We start from the raw sequence: 19730 nt of genomic DNA on the forward strand, positions 1-19730 counted from the left end.
GCGTTCGTACTTCTTGTCTGTGGAGTTAGCACGCCTAGCCCTGCCTGTCTCATTGCCTCTAAAGGTGTTTCGGCCGGACAAAGGTCTGACAAGGACCTGGGTCCTTCAACTGATTGCTCTCCCGGAGCCATTAACTGGGGAGTTCCTATGGACCCTCCTCTTATTGTATCTTGGGTCATTACTCCCTGATCACACATGCCAGGCTTACCCTGCGCATACAATGGCACCCGTGGACCGACAGTAATTGGTAATGATGTAGCAGCTGGTGTCTGACCTGGTCCCAAACCCTGCGGAGCAGTAACTCCCAAGGATTGACTCACTGTGGCTGGGGCAGGTACTAACGGAGGTCCTGCTGCTGGACTATACCCCGGAATCAGCTGTTGCTGCGGCTGGGGCAGCAACTGTGGAGTTGGCTCAACCTGTACTAACCTGCACTAACCTCGACTTTGTATATATCGGATCAGCGGGCACTATCAGATTCGTAGTAGTCTCTAGTACTGGGATGTCTGGATAGATTCTCTGTATCTGCGGTGGAGGTTGCAACTGTATCTGCATGTCTGGCGCAGTGGGTACACTGACACCATTCTGTATCAAACCTGTATCACTAGTCTGGACTGTATCAGTAACTCCCTTATCCTGCTTCTGTTTCCCAGGACCCGCACTAGTGCTCGGGCATTGTCGTCTATCGCATAAGGTGGCGGGCGATTATGTAACAACTGATTAAGAAACTCTTCATTGTCTGAGTCATCTTCTTCTATCCAGGACCTGTTAGTCTCTTTAGGATTATTAGAGAACTTGTCTGTCTTGCAGGTGGCTTTCTTTCCCTGCGTTTTGTCTCCCTGTGTTATTGCTGGGAACAATTTAAGTCCGTCAACGAACCCCCTTCTCCACATCTTGCTCTCATTGTCCCATCTGGCCTCAGCTAAGGTCTTCTCTGCCCTTCTCATTCTCCTCTCTAATTTCTGCTGTCTTTGTTTAATAGCCATTAAATCCCAAACTGCTAATGCCTCGTACTGAGCTGGTCTCGGAGGTGGCTTTTGTACGCTTAACATCCACCTTAAATTCTCTAAAATCCTCTTATTGAACGTTCCGTGCTCTGGAAACGCCAAACATCCCTCCTTCTCTGTCAATTTTTCGCCACTGTTTCATCCAAAGACACGGCACGACTCCCTTTTCATCCATTACTATATAAGCTGGAGTACCCTCAGGCGGTGTAGGCTCCCCTTCACTCGCCATAATGTATGCGTCTTCTTTCAGAGCGCTCCTAAAAGCTTTGAGAAAATTCATTTTGCGTCTTTTACTTTGTTTTGTATTTAATCAAGAAGTGACTTTAATTCCCAGGACACTCTTCACCCGCCTTTCTCAACCTATTGCCTCTCACGGACGGCTGCCAATCCGTGCGCGACCCCTCTCGACAACTGACCTATCCCAGCGCGATACCACTGACTTCACACTCACACACAGTGCAGCTGACAAAGTCTTGCGGCTTGTCCTCCTCACACTGGATTCACACCAAACTAATGCAATATATTGCGAGCACCTTTAACAACAATAACTCAAATTTTCCGGTTTACTACAGGAAGGGTACACAATCGCTTCAGAACTTTACAGAGATTTCACTTGAAGCCTCGGCCACTACTTTCTCCTTCTCAGTTCCTGCATATGCAAGCAGAATTCGACCCGCAAATCCTACTCTCGACTTGTCAATGGTTCGTTCTAGTGCACTTTAGAACTTGCCAAATCTCCATTGAAGGTTTCATTCACACAATTTGACTCAAACTCGACTTGTCAACCACGCCCGATTGACCTATTAAACCGCACAAATTACAACATAAACCCAAGTGTTTCCTACACTTGTCAATATACTCCGGAGTCTTAGACCACGATGGGTCCGTACATTACCAACCAACCACGTGGATAATTTTTTTAGCACAAAGCGCCACACTCATATGAAGTACGCCAACTTCCCTACTCTCATACTGTGGAGTACGCCCACTCCTACTAAAACTAAATAACCTGGCCTAAACACACATAATCTTCACAAATAAACTTCAAAATGCATAAGCTGAGCAAACGCAAATTCTACACCACACATGCTAAAACGCAGAGAACATTCCCAACTCACTTAGGCAGGCTCCGAGATCCCGGGAAAGTCATGGGGAACTTAGAAACACATCATATCTCCAATTTGCATTATCTCAGAAAAGCAATCTAAACAGTAATTCTCCATCCTAGGGCCCCAAAGGGCCTAACCGTCGCTCTGCTACCAGAACTGCTAACGCGTCCCTTTATGATAATTTATTACACATTAGGATTCATTTTAGGCCAATGAATCTTTTGACCCAGTTGAGAGACACCTTAGGACAAGATAGCTAATCAATATGTCAATTAATACATCAATAATGTCATCAATATTTATTACCACAATGCATTTCACTTTAGCCAAAGTCATTAATCAACTCAAGACACCACCATGACACCAGTTTGGTAGAATGTTATGAGTTTTATTCCCTATTAGTTACAATTCTAAAAGCAGATGTGTTAATCTCAAAAACCAAGAAACATAACAGCATAGTCACAATATGGCAACTCTGATAAGATTTCATTAAAGAAAGAATCACAAACATCAAAACATAGCACAGCGTAAACATAGATCAATTTTAGCAGAGTGTCATTAACGCGCCAATTCAACAAAGCATAGATTCAGTCGTTTGTCTATTTGCGTCAGTTTAGTGAACCCTGTCCTAACCACTGATTAGCATTGGTATGTTGGGCTTCATGCAAAACAATTTAGAACACCAATTTGGAAAACATCTAGCTATGGTCTCTGTCAAAAGTAAGCAGTTGGTACTTAGAAAGGAAAAGCAAACAGACAATCACAATTTCATTGTCATAGTTACCCTCCAAGGTTTAGGTCAGCATTCAGGTTCAGTCTTCGTCTTCAGGACATCAGTTGATTCGCCATCAGTCAAAGCTCAGCTCTGGGGCATAAAGGGGGCACTTCCCTCATAAGGAGGCAAAGTGTAAAAATGGGCAATCTAAGGAAGAGGATGGTTTTAAGTAAACCAATAAGTCACCAAACAGAGGGGGTCATTCTGAGCTCGGCGCTAAAAGGCGCATACCGCCGGTCAGAAGACCGCCATAACACCGCCGCGGCCGCGGAAAGCCGCCACGGTCATTCTGACCCACAACGGCCAAACCTCCAACAATCCGACCTCCACTGCAGGCCGCCACATCAGCGGGCAGCGATAAACTGGAGATGACCAAACCTCCACCGTCACGCCAACAGAAATACGCCCATGCCATTATGACCCACGAATCAACGCGGCGGGCTTTCCAACGCGGTATTCCATTGGCGGTACACACCGCCGCGGTCAAAATACACACACAGCACCAAAACACAGGCACATTGGACAATTACAAATACACACACCTGATACACATACACAACCCACTCCCACACAATCAATCAACTATAAAACACACCCCCACATCACCCACAAACCCCTACGACCACAATTACTGAGAGAAGGAGAGAGAGACACAGCAGACAATCCATAGCAATACACACTGAGGCACACTACACCATCACACACACCACATAGTAGCACAAAGCACCACACACCAACATACTCATCATCACATACACCACCCCACACCTCACCCACACCACCCCATGGCACCCCAAAGGCACCCACGCTTTTCGGACCAAGAACTCCGGGTCATGGTGGAGGAAATCCTAAGAGTGGAACCCCAGCTCTTCGGCTCACAGGTGCAGCACACCAGTATAGCTAGGAAGGCGGAGCTATGGCAGCGGATCGTGGACAGGGTCAACGCGGTGGGACAGCATCCCAGGAATAGGGAGGACATCCGCAAACGATGGAACGACCTACGGGGGAAGGTCCGATCGATGGTCTCCAGGCACAACATCGCGGTCCAGAAGACTGGCGGCGGACCCCCACCCACCCCTCCCGAATTTACATCATGGGAGCAAGAGGTCTTCAACATCCTGCATCCTCAGGGCCTCGCAGGAGTAGCCGGAAGAATGGACTCTGGTAAGTCCAATCTCAACTACTATATCCCCCCCACCCCACCAGCATGCCAACCCACACCCCCACCCTCACCCCCAACCCCCCAGCACACATCCTCCCTGACAATGTCTCACCAGCACAACCCGCCCATCCCAAAACCAACTCCTGCATGCCAACACAATCCATGGACACCCATCACCCAAGCATGACCACTGCACTTACCCCCCCCCACTAACTACCCTCACAACACCTCCCTCAAGGGAATGCCTGCACTGGGGGACGAGGGCACCCATAACACGCATGCCATTGCACACACAGAAACAATAACCAAACTCTCTTACCCCATGCAGGACCCGAACGCCAACACACCAGCCAGGAGGGTCCAGAAATGTCCATCCCACCCCCGGAACAGGCCCACAGTGAGGACAGCAGCTCTGTCGACACTGAACCTGATGACCAGCCCGGACCATCGGGGACCTCTGGGCAGTCGGTTCCCCTCAGGCAGCCACAGGCCACACCAGACCCGACCCCCTCTGCCAACACCAGCACAGCTCCCACCCAGCGGGCCCATGCCTCTGTCTCTAGGACACGTCAATCAGCAGTGTGTCTGCCACTACAGGGCACCCAGGCTAACCCAACACCCCAACAACAACAGGGACCTGGGGGCAGGGGGAGCGGGCACACCGTCCAGGAGACAGAGGCCGGGGGAAACCGGGCAGCTCGGAGGGCTGCTGTGCGACAGGGGGGGGAGGAGAGGCCCAGGGAACCCACTCTCCAAGAGGCCCTCACCACCATCATGGGGGCCTACCACCACTCCCAAGAGACGATGGCGACGGTACTGGCCAGGTTCACCGAGATCCAGGCACAGCAGGAGGAACGCAACATGGGGTTCAGGGAGGAGCTGAGAATCATCGGGACCGCAATGGGGACCATCGTCCTGGCCCTCAACAGGATAGAAGACGCGTTGCGGGACCATGTGGCACCACACAGGGCACCTGTCACTAGCCCGGACCAGGAACAGCCTACCACCTCCGCCGGCGCTAGTGGACAGGAGGCCCCAACACCACGACAGGCCACCAGAACCCCACCTCCTGCTGAAGAACAACCACCCCGTAAGAGGAGCCTGAGATCCAAAAAAAAGACAGAGTAGGATGTCAAGACCCCCGCCAGCAGGACATACCCCCTGAACTCTTCCCACTGTCCCACATTGCCACCCTATCCAACCATGAACTGCCTCTGCTCCATCCTTCCACAGGCAAAAGGACAATGCACCTGTGAGACTGAGAACTGGACTCTGCCATGGACATTACTCCACCCCCACCCATCACCCTTATAATCACATGTACCAATATCTAGCACTGTAAATAAATCACATATTGCACACAAATCAGTTTGGAGTCATGCTGTATTATTAGCAAATGTATTACATATTACTGTTCAATATCTGTTCTGTCAATTAGTGATGACAACATACCAATGTCAATACGCTGTAGTTCATGGGCAAACCAAGCAGAAGTCAGGCACTGAGTCATACAGCACTGAGAAGGGAAGGGAAAAACAAAAATTACCCAAAAAGATCTGGTGGGAACTACAGAAAGTACAGATGCAGGAGGCTATAAGCAATTGTGAAATGGCGTGGGTGATTCTTACCTGGGTGTTACTGGAAATACTGTTGTATCACTCTGTCCCTATTGTCTGTGTCGTCCTCTGAGTCTTCCTCCTCTTCACTCTCCACAGGCTCCACGGCTTCTACAACACCACCATCTGGACCATCCTCCTGCAGGAAAGGCACCTGGCGTCGCAAAGCCAGGTTGTGAAGCATACAGCACGCCACGATGATATGGCACACCTTCTTTGGTGAGTACATTAGGGATCCACCGGTCATATGCAGGCACCTAAACCTGGCCTTCAGGAGGCCAAAGGTTCGCTCAATCACCCTCCTAGTACGCCCATGGGCCTCATTGTAGCGTTCCTCTGCCCTTGTCCGGGGATTCCTCACAGGGGTCAGTAGCCACGGCAGGTTGGGGTAACCAGAGTCACCTATTAGCCACACACGTTTTCTCTGTAGCTGGTCCATCACATAGGGGATGCTGCTATTTCGCATCACATACGCGTCATGCACTGACCCTGGGAACTTGGCATTTACATGGGAGATGTACTGGTCAGCCAAACAGACCACCTGGACATTCATCGAATGATAACTTCTTCTGTTTCGGTACACCTGCTCATCGTCTTTTGGGGGTACCAAAGCCACATGGGTCCCATCAATGGCACCAATAATGTTGGGGATATGTCCAAGGGCATAGAAATCACCCTTCACTGTAGGCAAGTCACCCTCCTCTGGGAAAATGATGTAGCTCCGCATGAGTTTCATCAGGGCAGACAACACTCTGCTCAAAATCTTAGAAAACATAGGCTGAGACATTCCAGATGACATGGCCACTGTGGTCTGGAATGACCCACTTGCCAAAAAATGGAGGACTGACAAAACCTGCACCAGAGGGGGAATCCCTGTGGGTTGGCGGATGGGGGACATCAGGTCTGGCTCCAGCTGGGCACACAGTTCATGGATAGTGGCACGGTCAAGTCCGTATCGAAGTATTATATGGCGTTCTTCCATTGTCGACAGGTCCACCAGCGGTCGGTACACGCGAGGATTCCTCCTTCTCATCGCAAGTCCCAGCGGACGGTGCCTAGGAAGGACAACATGGAGCACAGAGTCAGCCAAACCACAGGTACGTACAGACAGCTTGCACAGATAAAGAATGGCAATGGGTTGAAAGGCGTGTATGTGTGGCAATGCAAGGCCTAGGCCTGTGTGTCGCAGTCAAAATTAAGCCATGTAGGCCCTTGAAATGGCAGCTGCCTGACCTGTGAAGTGGGACAATGGGATGTGAGGTCAATGCGCTGGCGGGGCACACCGTGGCGGTAGGCGGTCGAAGACCGCGGCGCAAAGCCGCATTGGTTAACATTGAAGCCTATGGGTTTCAGGAGCCAATGACGAAGTGCGCCGGCGGTCGCGGTACGCAACGCCGCGGGCGTGACCGCCATTTTCTATCTGCTTAATCACTCGAGACCTGATCATCCACAGGAGAGGACCTATACTGCAAGTGCTGCTGTGACCTCGGTCTGGAAGATACAATGGCTGCTGCGACTGGGGAAAGGGCCACTGCCTTCACGTCTGAAGAGTTGGAGAAGCTCGTGGATGGGGTCCTCCCCCAGTATGCGCTATTCTACGGTCCTCCAGACCAACAAGTGAGTACACCGGGTGCACATGGAATGGGCTATGCCTGTGTGGATTGGGGTGGATGTAAGTTGGTGGGGTGGGGGGCGAATGAGGAGTGCAACGCCCGACAGATGAGAGCATGTGCCATATGGCAAAGTTGGTGGGGGGGGGCAATTACATCTAACATGCAGGTCATTGATGATTTCCTCCTTTCCACCCTGTACATGTCAAATAGGTCAGCGCCCATCAGAAGATCGAGATTTGGCGTGCCATCGCCAAGGAAGTCCGGAACTTGGGGGTCCACAACAGACGGGGCACCCACTGCCGCAAGAGGTGGGAGGACATCCGCCGCGGAACAAGGAAGACTGCAGAAAGACTGCTGGGGATGGCCTCCCAACCTAGGAGGGGTGCCAGTCGCACCATGACCCCCCTGATGTCCCGGATCCTGGCGGTGGCCTACCCTGAATTGGATGGGCGCTTTAAGACATCACAGCAGACACAAGGGGGCGAGTATCAGCACATTCTCCTATCTTTCTGCGCAGTGGAGGCGTATGGGTGGGGGAGGAGGGCTGTGGGTGACATTAGGCCAGGGCGCTTTCTGTAGTGTAGTCCTCTCCCTTAGGCATGGCCCTGTGCCCCCGGCCCCCACCTCGGTAGGGTGACAAGTACAGCCATTGAAGGTCCAGCATCTCCCATGTGCGCGTTTGACGTCTCTTGGCCTGTTGTCTTAGTCAGTAGTACTGAGTAGTGTACCCCGAATGCGCGGCTTAGTGCATTAGGCACCTGTGTCTGTCCTCTCCGCCAACGGTGTTGACATTGCATGCACTCAACCTGGTCTTCTTTTTTCTCCCCCCACCCTTTCTCTTCATCTTCTTGTGCATGTGTGCATTAGCATCATCAGGCGGAGGAGATTTGGCATCGGAGCGCGAGGGAGCTGCAGGACACAAGGCCCCGGTGGGCCCAGGAACAGACACCGAGGGCACCAGTGATCTGGAGGGCGAGGGGAGCACCACGACGGGGACCGCTGGTGAGAGCAGCGAAAGCGACACGTCCTCGGATGGGAGCTCCCTAGGGGTGGCGGCAACATCCGTGCCCCCCGCCTCTACAGGTACAGCCGCCACCCAGCGCACCAGCCCCGCCCTCCCAGCAGCCCCTCAGTCTTCGCTCCGTGCCCGTTCGCCCAGGAAGGCGCGCGTCTCCTTCGCCCCAGGCACCTCAGCCCCTGCCCCTGTTGCCCCTGCTGCCCTCAGTGCGGAGCTCCTTGACCTGGTAAGGACGCTCATTGTTGGGCAGACGACCCTTTTGAATGCCATCCAGGGTGTGCAAAGGGAGGTGCAACAGAGCAATGCGTACCTGGAGGGCATTCATTCGGGTCAGGCTGCCCATCAACGAGCGTTCACTGCTCTGGCCTCAGCACTGACGGCAGCCATTGTCCCTGTTTCCAGCCTCCCTCTTCTTACTTCCTCCAGCCTTTCTCTGTCTCCTGTTCCTCAGCCTATCCCATCCACACCATCAGACCAGCCTGCACACACCTCAACACCCAAGAGCAGCTCATCCAAACACAAGCACCACAGATCCCACAAACACTCACCCAAGCAACACCCAGATGCAGACATGCCAACAGCCACTGCCACCCCTGTGTCCCCCTCCTCCTCGTCTCCCTCCTCCCTCCCTGTGACGTCTACACTCACACCTGCATGCACCCCAACATCAGCCAGTGCTTCCATCACCACCTCACCCTCCAGTACAGTCCACACTCGTGCAGTCACCACCCCCACTGCCATTTACACGTCCCCTGTGTCCTCTCCCACTGTGTCTGTCACCCCCTCTTCCAAGACACACAAACGCAGGCAGCCACCCACCCAACAGCCATCCACCTCACGACAGCCTACAGCACCAGCACCTTCACCCAATGACAGCACACCTGACTCTCCTACAACCACCTCCTCTACCTCCACTTCCATCTCCACTTCTCCTACCCTTTACCTTGGCCCTAAAAAACTTTTCATGGCTAACCTTGACCTCTTTCCCCCCGATGAGCTCCCCCATCCATCTTCAAAGAGTCCCAAGAGCACCGCAGCCACCACCAGCCCAGCTTCGGGTGTCACTGTTGTGCATGGGTACTGGAGCCCACCCTTTGCCAGCAGTGACACATCGATCAGCAGCAAGGACACGTCCAGCCCCCCCCCCCGGCAAGAGGACCCGCAAAAACAAGGGCCGCCGTGCGAGGACCGACAGGGCTGCCCCCAAGGAGCAATGTGCGGCCACTTCACCACCCACACCATCTAGGGGAGGCAAGGGCCCGAGAGCCCCATCAAAGGAGCGGAAGGGCAGCAGGAGCGCGGAGAAGGTGGACCCCACATGCCACATCCCAGCTGGGAAGGAGGACACTAAGGAGGCCAGGAGTCCGTCCCCGAAGGGTCCAGAAACGTCACGGTCCGAGGGCGACTGAGCAGGGAGTCCAGGCCAGGTCTGGCTCCCTTGACCTGCTGGATGAGCACCGCTGAACAGGGCCCGCCGTGGAGAAGAGCACCGCTGAACAGGGCCCGCCGTGGAGAAGAGCACCGCTGAACAGGGCCCGCCGTGGAGAAGAGCACCGCTGAACAGGGCCCGCCGTGGAGAAGAGCACCGCTGAACAGGGCCCGCCGTGGAGAAGAGCACCGCTGAACAGGGGCCGCCGTGAAGAAGAGCACCGCTGAACAGGGCCCGCCGTGGAGAAGAGCACCGCTGAACAGGGCCCGCCGTGGAGAAGAGCACCGCTGAACAGGGCCCGCCGCGGAGAAGAGCACCGCTGAACAGGGCCCGCCGTGGAGAAGAGCACCGCTGAACAGGGCCCTTCTTCTCAAGCATCGCTCCGCTGGGCACCGCCGTCTCAAGCACCGCTCCGCTGGGCACCGCCGTCTCAAGCACCGCTCCGCAGGGCCCTTCTTCTCAAGCACCGCTCCGCTGGGCCCTTCTTCTCAAGCACCGCTCCGCTGGGCACCGCCGTCTCAAGCACCGCTCCGCTGGGCACCGCCGTCTCAAGCACCGCTCCGCTGGGCCCTTCTTCTCAAGCACCGCTCCGCTGGGCCCTTCTTCTCAAGCACCGCTCCGCTGGGCACCGCCGTCTCAAGCACCGCTCCGCTGGGCACCGCCGTCTCAAGCACCGCTCCGCTGGGCACCGCCGTCTCAAGCACCGCTCCGCTGGGCCCTTCTTCTCAAGCACCGCTCCGCTGGGCACCGCCGTCTCAAGCACCGCTCCGCTGGGCACCGCCGTCTCAAGCACCGCTCCGCTGGGCCCTTCTTCTCAAGCACCGCTCCGCTGGGCCCTTCTTCTCAAGCACCGCTCCGCTGGGCACCGCCGTCTCAAGCACCGCTCCACTGGGCACCGCCGTCTCAAGCACCGCTCCGCTGGGCCCTTCTTCTCAAGCACCGCTCCGCTGGGCCCTTCATCTCAAGCACCGCTCCGCTGGGCACCGCCGTCTTAAGCACCGCTCCGCTGGGCCCTTCTTCTCAAGCACCGCTCCGCTGGGCCCTTCATCTCAAGCACCGCTCCGCTGGGCACCGCCGTCTCAAGCACCGCTCCGCTGGGCCCTTCATCTCAAGCACCGCTCCGCTGGGCACCGCCGTCTCAAGCACCGCTCCGCTGGGCACCGCCGTCTCAAGCACCGCTCCGCTGGGCACCGCCGTCTCAAGCACCGCTCCGCTGGGCCCTTCTTCTCAAGCACCGCTCCGCTGGGCACTGCCGTCTCAAGCACCGCTCCGCTGGGCACCGCCGTCTCAAGCACCGCTCCGCTGGGCCCTTCTTCTCAAGCACCGCTCCGCTGGGCACCGCCGTCTCAATCACTGTTTATGGTTCACTGTGCCCACCATGCCTCCTCCTTGACCAGTGGAGACTGTCATCCACCTGATGGACTGTGGCTTTGCACTCCCCAGGATGGTCCAGTGGGCAGCCCACCCACTGTAGAGACATTGAGAGACTGTGGCTTTGCACTCCCCAGGATGGTCCAGTGGGCAGCCCACCCACTGTAGAGACATTGAGAGACTGTGGCTTTGCACTCCCCAGGATGGTCCAGTGGGCAGCCCACCCACTGTAGAGACATTGAGAGACTGTGGCTTTGCACTCCCCAGGATGGTACAGTGGGCATGATGGCTCCTCGTGGATCTGGCGTCGTGGACTCATGTGGCTGTGGTGCCCCCCCCTTCCCTTCCCCCTGAGGTGCCTGTAGTTTTTACATCTGATGCCCCTGCAGTGTTCTCTCCAAAGGACTCAGGTCTCCTGTGTGGGCTTTGCCCTTGTTTCTCACAACTTTGGCCCACGGACATGATGAATTCGTAGGATGTGCAGGACTTGTTACTTCAGTTATACACTGATGTGTATGTCATTTGTTTTCTTGTGAATATCTTTCATGGTTGTACGATATTTTTCAGGACCTTATTGGTACATAAATATTTATTCCAAATTTGATTATGTCCTAGCATTTTTCTGGGGTGTTTGGGTGGTGTCACTGTGACTTGTTGCTCTGCATTGGTGTGTACATAGTTGGGGGGGGGGGGGTCGCATATGTGTGTGCCCGTAACCTTTCCTCCTCCCCCCTCCCGTGTGTCGTAGGTGCAGTACTCACCGTTGTCGTCTGCGCCGGACTTCGTACTCGTGGTAGATGAGAAGGTAGACGAGAGCAGGTAGGATGTTTAATTCGGGTTCCATGCTGTCCTCCTTCCTCGTGGAGTGCGTAGTGGTGAGCGTTTTCCTGTTCGTAGTCTGTTTCCGCCGTGTTTTTATCGGCGGTGCTCCCGCCCCGGAAAAGGTGGCGGATTGGTGAGTTGTGATAGTGTGGGCGGTACATTGTCTGCCGCCTGTCTGTTGGCGGTGACCGCCGCACTGTTTGTTTATACCGCCGTGGCGGTCGGAGTGTTAAAGTGGCTGTCTGTGTTGGCGGTTCCCGCCAGGGTCAGAATTCCATATTTTTTACCGCCAGCCTGTTGGCGGGTTGGCCGCTGCTTTAACACCGACCGCCAGGGTTAGAATCACCCCCAGAGTGACAAAGTTTCTGGATAAAATCAATAGCATTCCCTAACCCACCTAAATGGCTCCCCGTGTCATGGGTTTTTATCCCTTTTTCGTTCTACATTCCCCTAAAATGTAATTGGTTAAGTGGTTGCACCACACTATCTCTACCCAATTACGAAACAGATTATGTCATTCATCTTTCACCCCATATTAGTTCACAAACATTTCATTTGTCCATATGATTGACGTCTTCAGAGGTGGCACGTCCGGTCTGATTTCATCCTTCTGTAATTCTTTGCACATCTTTGGTCAGTAGCTCCATTGTCTTCATTGGTTAAAACGACCTTGTACATTATACTAATCTACACTGTTGCATTTTGGTTAAACATTTCTACAGGCAATGTGAATTTCATGAGAACGGACCCACTATAGTTACATTCAGCTTCTAGTTGAAGAAAAACAAGAGGTGATGTCCTTTTGCGAGTCAGCACACTGCACGTTTTAGAAAACACATTTAATATGACAGCCAGGCAGCTAAGCTTCGGCTCATGCTAACTTAAGGCCTACACGATTCATTTAGCATTACTTCAATAACATAATCATTAGTAATAAACCATTCTGTAATACAAATATTCATAAGCATTAATCTTTTCATTAGTCCCCATATACAATGACGGCCATTCCCCGTGGTCACATTTCAAGTGCACGTTTAAGCAAAACCCCTTAATACAGTTTCTATACAGCATTATCACACATTATTTCATAAACATTTCTTGGTAATATTAATTATATAAACTACGCTCTGTCACATTCATTTAATGAGGATTTGAACTTGCCCAAGCCGAAAAAGAATTCTCACTAAATAATCAAATCTTTAGCACAAAACAAGATCACATTGATGCAAGAGGTATGCCTTACATTTAGATAATGTTTCTTCATTTTAGAATTTAGAAATAGGAAAATGCATCTGAGGGGCGTTTTTTGTGCAGGAAGGTCAAACTTGCACGCTGGGATGGCAGCACAATGTGCAATGACAGGACATGTATGCGCTGTTTCATGTTCAATATGTTGTATTCCTACCCTTTCTCTTTCACACAGCACCTCACAGCACAGCAAGGTGGCTTCGTTTACTACATCAGCCAATTTCTACTCCAGGAACTCCTTGCATCATAAACATGCAAACAAGTTGGTTTAAAACAAAACCCTGCAGTTTTCACTTACAGAGAAACTGGAAAAGAAATATGTAAATTGAGAAAAAGAAAATATAAGAAAAGTGCAGAAGCTTTTTCCTTCACTACATCAGCAAAGCAGAGTAGAAGAACATATGATTTACAGTTCTGAATACTGTCAAAGCATATATTTGGTCTGGCACTGTTGTGTTGTTGTCATGCTCTCAAAATCTGCCTAGGGCCCTGATCCCTAGCAGTTAAGTATAACATTGCTGGAGTTAGAGCTGGGGGTGGGGTTGTGAAGGGAAACACTATAAACTCAGCCTGAAGGGCAATTATGGTTGCATTGTCTCATGAAAAGGTCCATCAGAGGACATAATGGGGGTCATTACAACATTGGCGGTATAAGGCGCTTACTGCCGTGCAGAAGACCGCCAACACACCGCGGCGGCGGCGGGAGCCCGCCACAGCTATTATGACACACATCACGGAATCCGCCAAAATGCAGACACCCACACAATCCTGCCACATCAAAGGTCAGCGATAAACATGTGGAAACAAATCCTCCACCTCCACGCCAACAGAAACACGCCCATGCCATTACGACCCACGAATCCACGCGGCGGTCTTTCAACCGCGGTATTCCATTGGCGGTACACACCGCTGTGCTCAAAATACACACACAGCTCCAAAACACCGCCACATTGGACAAATCGAAATACACGCACCTGATACACATACAAACATCCAACACAATATAAAACATACACCCACATCACCCACAAACCCCTACGTCCCAAAATTAGAGAGAAGGCCATAGAGAGACAGCACAGAATAGAGAACCCCATCACACAGAGGCACACTACACCATCACCCACACAACATCCACGCACAAAACACCACATACCACTACACTCACCACACTCATCACCACATACACCACCCCACACCTCACACACACCACCCCATGTCACTCCAAAGACACCCCCGCTTCTCTGAGGAGGAGCTCAGGGTCATGGTGGAGGAAATCCTCCGGGTAGAGCCACAGCTATTTGGCTCACAGGTACAGCACACATCCATAGCCAGGAAGATGGAGCTATGGCAAAGAATAGTGGACAGGGTCAACGCTGTGGGACAGCACCCAAGAAATAGGGAGGACATCAGGAACAGGTGGAACGACCTACGGGGGAAGGTGCGTTCCACGGTATCCAGGCACCACATCGCGGTACAGCGGACTGGCGGCGGACCCCCACCTCCTCCCCCACAACTAACAACATGGGAGGAGCAAGTCTTGTCCATCTTGCATCCTGAGGGCCTTGCAGGAGTCGTTGGAGGAACGGACACTGGTAAGTCAAATTTTAACTATCATATCCCCCACCCTACCTGCATGCTATCACACACCCCCACCCTCACACCCTCCCCTATCACCCTAACTCCTCACTAATGTACCCATAACACCAACCACCCATCCCAACCCCAAGACCTGCATGACACAACTAAGCATGGATACCCATCACTAAAGCATGACCACTGCACATACCCAGAACACCCCCCAACCATCAGCACACAAGCCCCCACACAGGAATGCCTGCACTGGTGTACACGCACACCCAACCATTGCACAACATGAAACACACACGCAATAATCATGTACTTATACCCCCGCAGGAACCCAAAGGAACGTCACCACACCAGAGGGTCCAGACAACACCACTCCACCCCCAGAAGAGGCCCACAGTGACGACAGCAGCTCTGCCCTACTGGATCTTGATGACCAGCCGGGACCATCGTGGGCCTCAGGACAATAGGTTCCCCTTGCCCAGCCACAGCCCAACACCGAGCTTACACCCTCTGGTAACACCAGCACAGCACCCACCCAGCGGGCCCATACCTCCCTACCCAGGACAGGTCAATCAGCGGTGTGTCCACCACTAGAGGGCACCCAGGGTAACCCACCACCCCAACAACAACAGGGACCTGGGGGCAGGGGTAGTGGGCACACGGTCCAGGGTATGGAGGCACAGGAACATAGGGGAACTGGGAGGGCTGCTGTGCGACAGAGGGAGGACAGGCCAAGGGAACCTACTCTCAACGAGGCCCTCTCCTCCATAATGGGAGCATACCACCACTCCCAGGAGACAATGGCAACGGTCCTGGCCAAGTTGCAGGAGACCCTGCGTCTGCAGGAGGAGCAGTATTTGGGGTTCAGGGAGGAGCTCAGAACCATCGGCTCCGCCCTGGGCACCATTGGAGGGGTGCTGACGGACATTCAAAAGACCTTGAGGGACACCGTGGCACTCCAAGGGGCCCCTGACGCTAGCCAGGACGATGAAATGCCCACCACCTCCGCCGGCGCTAGTGGACAGGACGCCCCGCCACAGGACCACCACACCAGCACCCCACCCCCTGCAGACGGACAACCACCACGAAAGCGGTCCCTGATATCCAGGAACAGGACAGAGCAAGATGGCAAGACCCCCGCCAGGAAATAAGACTACCCTGATTGTCCCCCCACTGTCCCACTTTGTTACCCTGTCCAGATTGGAACTGCCCCAGCTCCACTTCCAATGGCCAGATGTGCAATGTACCTGTGAGACTAATAGACTGGACTCTGCCATGGACATTCTTCCACCATAACCCATCCCCATTTCACAACCCCCCTTCATTTTTATGTACTTAAATAAACACCCTTGAAACGCTAATAAAACTGGAGTCAGTCTATGATTTTGAACTTTGTATTGTCAATTACAGTGTCAAAAAGGGTTACCCAATGGAAGGCCAACATACCAATGTCACGCATCACAAGCCTTTCAAGGGTGCAAGCTGTTGACACGTAGGTTACCACATTTGTGAAACTGAAATGGAAGGGGACAACTCAGTTAACAAATACTGAGTGAAATGTAGGTACAGGATAGAGGTAGACGTGTGAAAGTTAATGTTATGTTAAACCTGAAAATGTTCTGACCTGTGTCTCACTGGAAATATTGCTGTATGACTGAATCCCTGTTGTCGTTTTCTTCTTCCTCAGCTTCATCCTCATCACTGTCCACAGGCTCCACAGGCTTCACCGCTGCTACAACACCATCATCTGGATCATCCTCCTGCAGAAAAGGCACCTGGCGTCGCAATGCCAAATTATGGAGCATGGAGCAGGTGATGATGATGTCGCACACCTTCTTCGGTGAGTAGAATAGGGACCCACCTGTCATATGGAGGCACCTGAACCTGGCCTTCAGGAGGCCGAAGGTGCGTTCGATCACCCTCCTAGTCCGCCCATGGGCATCATTGTACCGTTCCTCTGCCCTGGTCCTGGGATTCCTCACTGGGGTCAATAGCCAAGAAAGGTTGGGATAACCAGAGTCCCCCAATAGCCATACACGGTGCCTCTGGAGTTGACCTATCATATCAGGGATGCTGCTATTCCGCAGGATGTAGGCGTCATGCACAGAGCCAGGGAACATAGCATTTACCTGCAAGATGTACTGGTCTGCCAAACAGACCATCTGGACATTCATCGGATGATAACTCTTCCTGTTCCTGTACACCTGTTCACTCCTGCGGGGGGAGACCAGAGCTACATGGGTCCCATCAATGGCACCTATGATGTTGGGGATATGTACAAGGGCATAGAAGTCACCTTTAACTGTAGGCAAATCCTCCACCTCAGGGAAAATGATGTATCTCCTTATGTGTTTCAGCAGGGCAGACAACACTCTGGACAAAACGTTTTAAAACATAGGCTGGGACATCCCTGATGCCATGGCCACATTAGTCTGAAATGACCCACTTGCAAGGAAATGGAGCACTGACAGCACCTGAACGTCCGGGGGGATTCCAGTCGGATGGCGGATTGGTGACATCAGGTCTGGCTCCAACTGGGTACATAGTTCCTGGATTGTGGCACAGTCAAACCGGTAGGTCACGATCAAATGTCTCTCTTCCATTGTCAACAGGTCCACCAGCGGTCGGTACACTGGCGGATTCCGCCATCTTCCCATATGTCCCAACTGACGGTGCCTAAGAAGGACACCAGCGAAGAAACAGTCACCATTCCTCCAGGTATGTACCCACAGTCACACACAAGACTACAACAGACAATGAACCCTTCCGGGATATGTTTTGAGTGTAGGCCTCGGTATGTGTGACGCAGTAGTAAATGAAGCCATGTGGGCCCCTGAAATGGCGGCTGCCTGACCTCTAAACTGGGACAATGGAATTGCCGGATGTCACCACCATTTTCTATCTCTTCAATCACTAGATACCTGACCTTTGACAGGAGAGGACCTACACTGCTAGTGCTGCTGTGACCTCGGTCTGGAAGCGACGATGGCTGCTGCGTCTGGGGAAAGGGCCCCTGCCTTCACTGCACAGGAGTTGGAGAAACTTGTGGATGGGGTCCTCCCCCAGTACATGCTACTCTACCGTCCTCCAGACCAACAGGTCAGTACACAGGGAGCACGTTGGATGGACTAGGCCTGGGTGGACAGGGCTGGGTGGGAGAGGGAATGGGGCAGAGTTCTAAGAACAGAAATGCATGGGGATGAATGGGCCACATGGCCAGAGTTGGGAGGGGGCCACTCACATTGACGGTGCAGTAGGTAATGACTCTTTCCTTGTGCATGTCATGTAGGTCAGCGCCCACCAGAAGAGGGACATTTGGCGTGCCATCGCCAAGGAAGTCCGGACCCTGGGGGCCCACCAGAGACGGGGCACCCACTGCCGTAAGAGATGGGAGGACATTCGCCGCTGCAGCAAGAAGACAGCGGAGGCTCAGCTGGGGATGGCCTCCCAACGTGGGAGGGGTGCCCGTCGCACCATGACCCCCCTGATGTTCCGGATCCTGGCGGTGGCCTACCCGGAGTTGGATGGGCGCTTAAGGACATCACAGCAGACACAAGGGGGTGAGTACAACCTCATTCTGTGGACTTTGCGTGCAGTGGAGGTATCTGGGTGGGGGAGGTGGGCTGTGGGTGTCCCTAGGCCAGGGCGAGTTAGGTAGGCAAGGCCCCTCCGTAATGTAGGCCATGTGGGACTCTACCCCAGCTCAGAACAGTGGCAAGTTGATGTATAGTTGCCCCTTTGCCCTCCATGTGCGCAGATTTCTACCATTGCCATGTAGGCCATATCCCAGAAATTGCATGTGCAGAGGGCAGGAGCATGGCGTAATGCATGGGGCTGCTGCGTCTGTCTTGTGCGCCAACGGTAGCGGTATGCCATGCACTAAAACTCTTTCTTCTGTCTCCCCCCCTTTTCCTGCTCTCCCTGTCCTTTTGTACATCAGCATCATCAGGCGGAGGTACAGTGGCACCGGAGCACGAGGGAGCTGCATCCCACATGGCCATGGAGGGCCACACCACAGACTCTGAATGCACCAGTGGGACGGAGGGCGAGGGGAGCTTCACGTCGGCCACAGGATCACCAACCAGCGACACTGACTCGTCCGCCGATGTGAGCTCCTCTGTGGTGGCGGCACCATCTGTGCGCCCCACTTCTCCAGGTACAGCCGCCACCTCCCCTACCAGCCCCGCCCTCCCAGCAGCCCCTCAGCATTCGCCCCGTGCCCGCTCACCCAGGAGGGTGGGCATCACCTTCACCCCAGGCACCTCAGGCCCTGCCCCAGTCACCCCTGCTGCCCTCAGTGAGGAGGCCATTGACCTCCTCAGGTCACTCACTGTTGGGCAGTCTAGCATTGTGAATGCCATCCAGGGTGTAGAACGAGAGTTGCAACACGGTAATGCATTCCTGGAGGGCATTCATTCTGGTCAGGCTGTCCTTCAGCGAACCCTGCAATCTCTGGTCTCAGCACTGATGGCAGCCATTGTCCCTGTGTCCAGCCTCCCCCCTCCAACTTCCTCCACCCAGACCCAATCCCCTGTACCCCAGCCCATCCCAAGCACACCTACAGACCAGCCTGCACACACCTCAACACACAAGGGAAGCTCAGGCAAACATAAGCACCACACACACCACAGGCACTCACACAAGCATCACACCCATACAGACACAGCAACATCCACTGTCTCCACTGTGTCCCCCTCCTCCTCTTCTCCCTCCTCCCTCCCAGTGTCGTCTACACACACACCTGCATGCACCACATCTACAGGCATTAGGACTCGCACCAGGACACCCAGCACCACAAGCCGCTCACCTGCACTCACCACCTCCACTGCCATTTACACGTCCCCTGTGTCCTCTCCCAGTGTGTCTGTGACGCCCCCTCCCAAAGTACCCAAACGCCGGCAATCACTCACCCAACATCCATCCACGTCACAACAGCCTCCAGTACCTGCACCTGCACCCAAAACACCTAAAGT

Source organism: Pleurodeles waltl, chromosome 1_1 (genome assembly GCF_031143425.1).
Source record: "Pleurodeles waltl isolate 20211129_DDA chromosome 1_1, aPleWal1.hap1.20221129, whole genome shotgun sequence".
NCBI lineage: Eukaryota > Metazoa > Chordata > Amphibia > Caudata > Salamandridae > Pleurodeles > Pleurodeles waltl.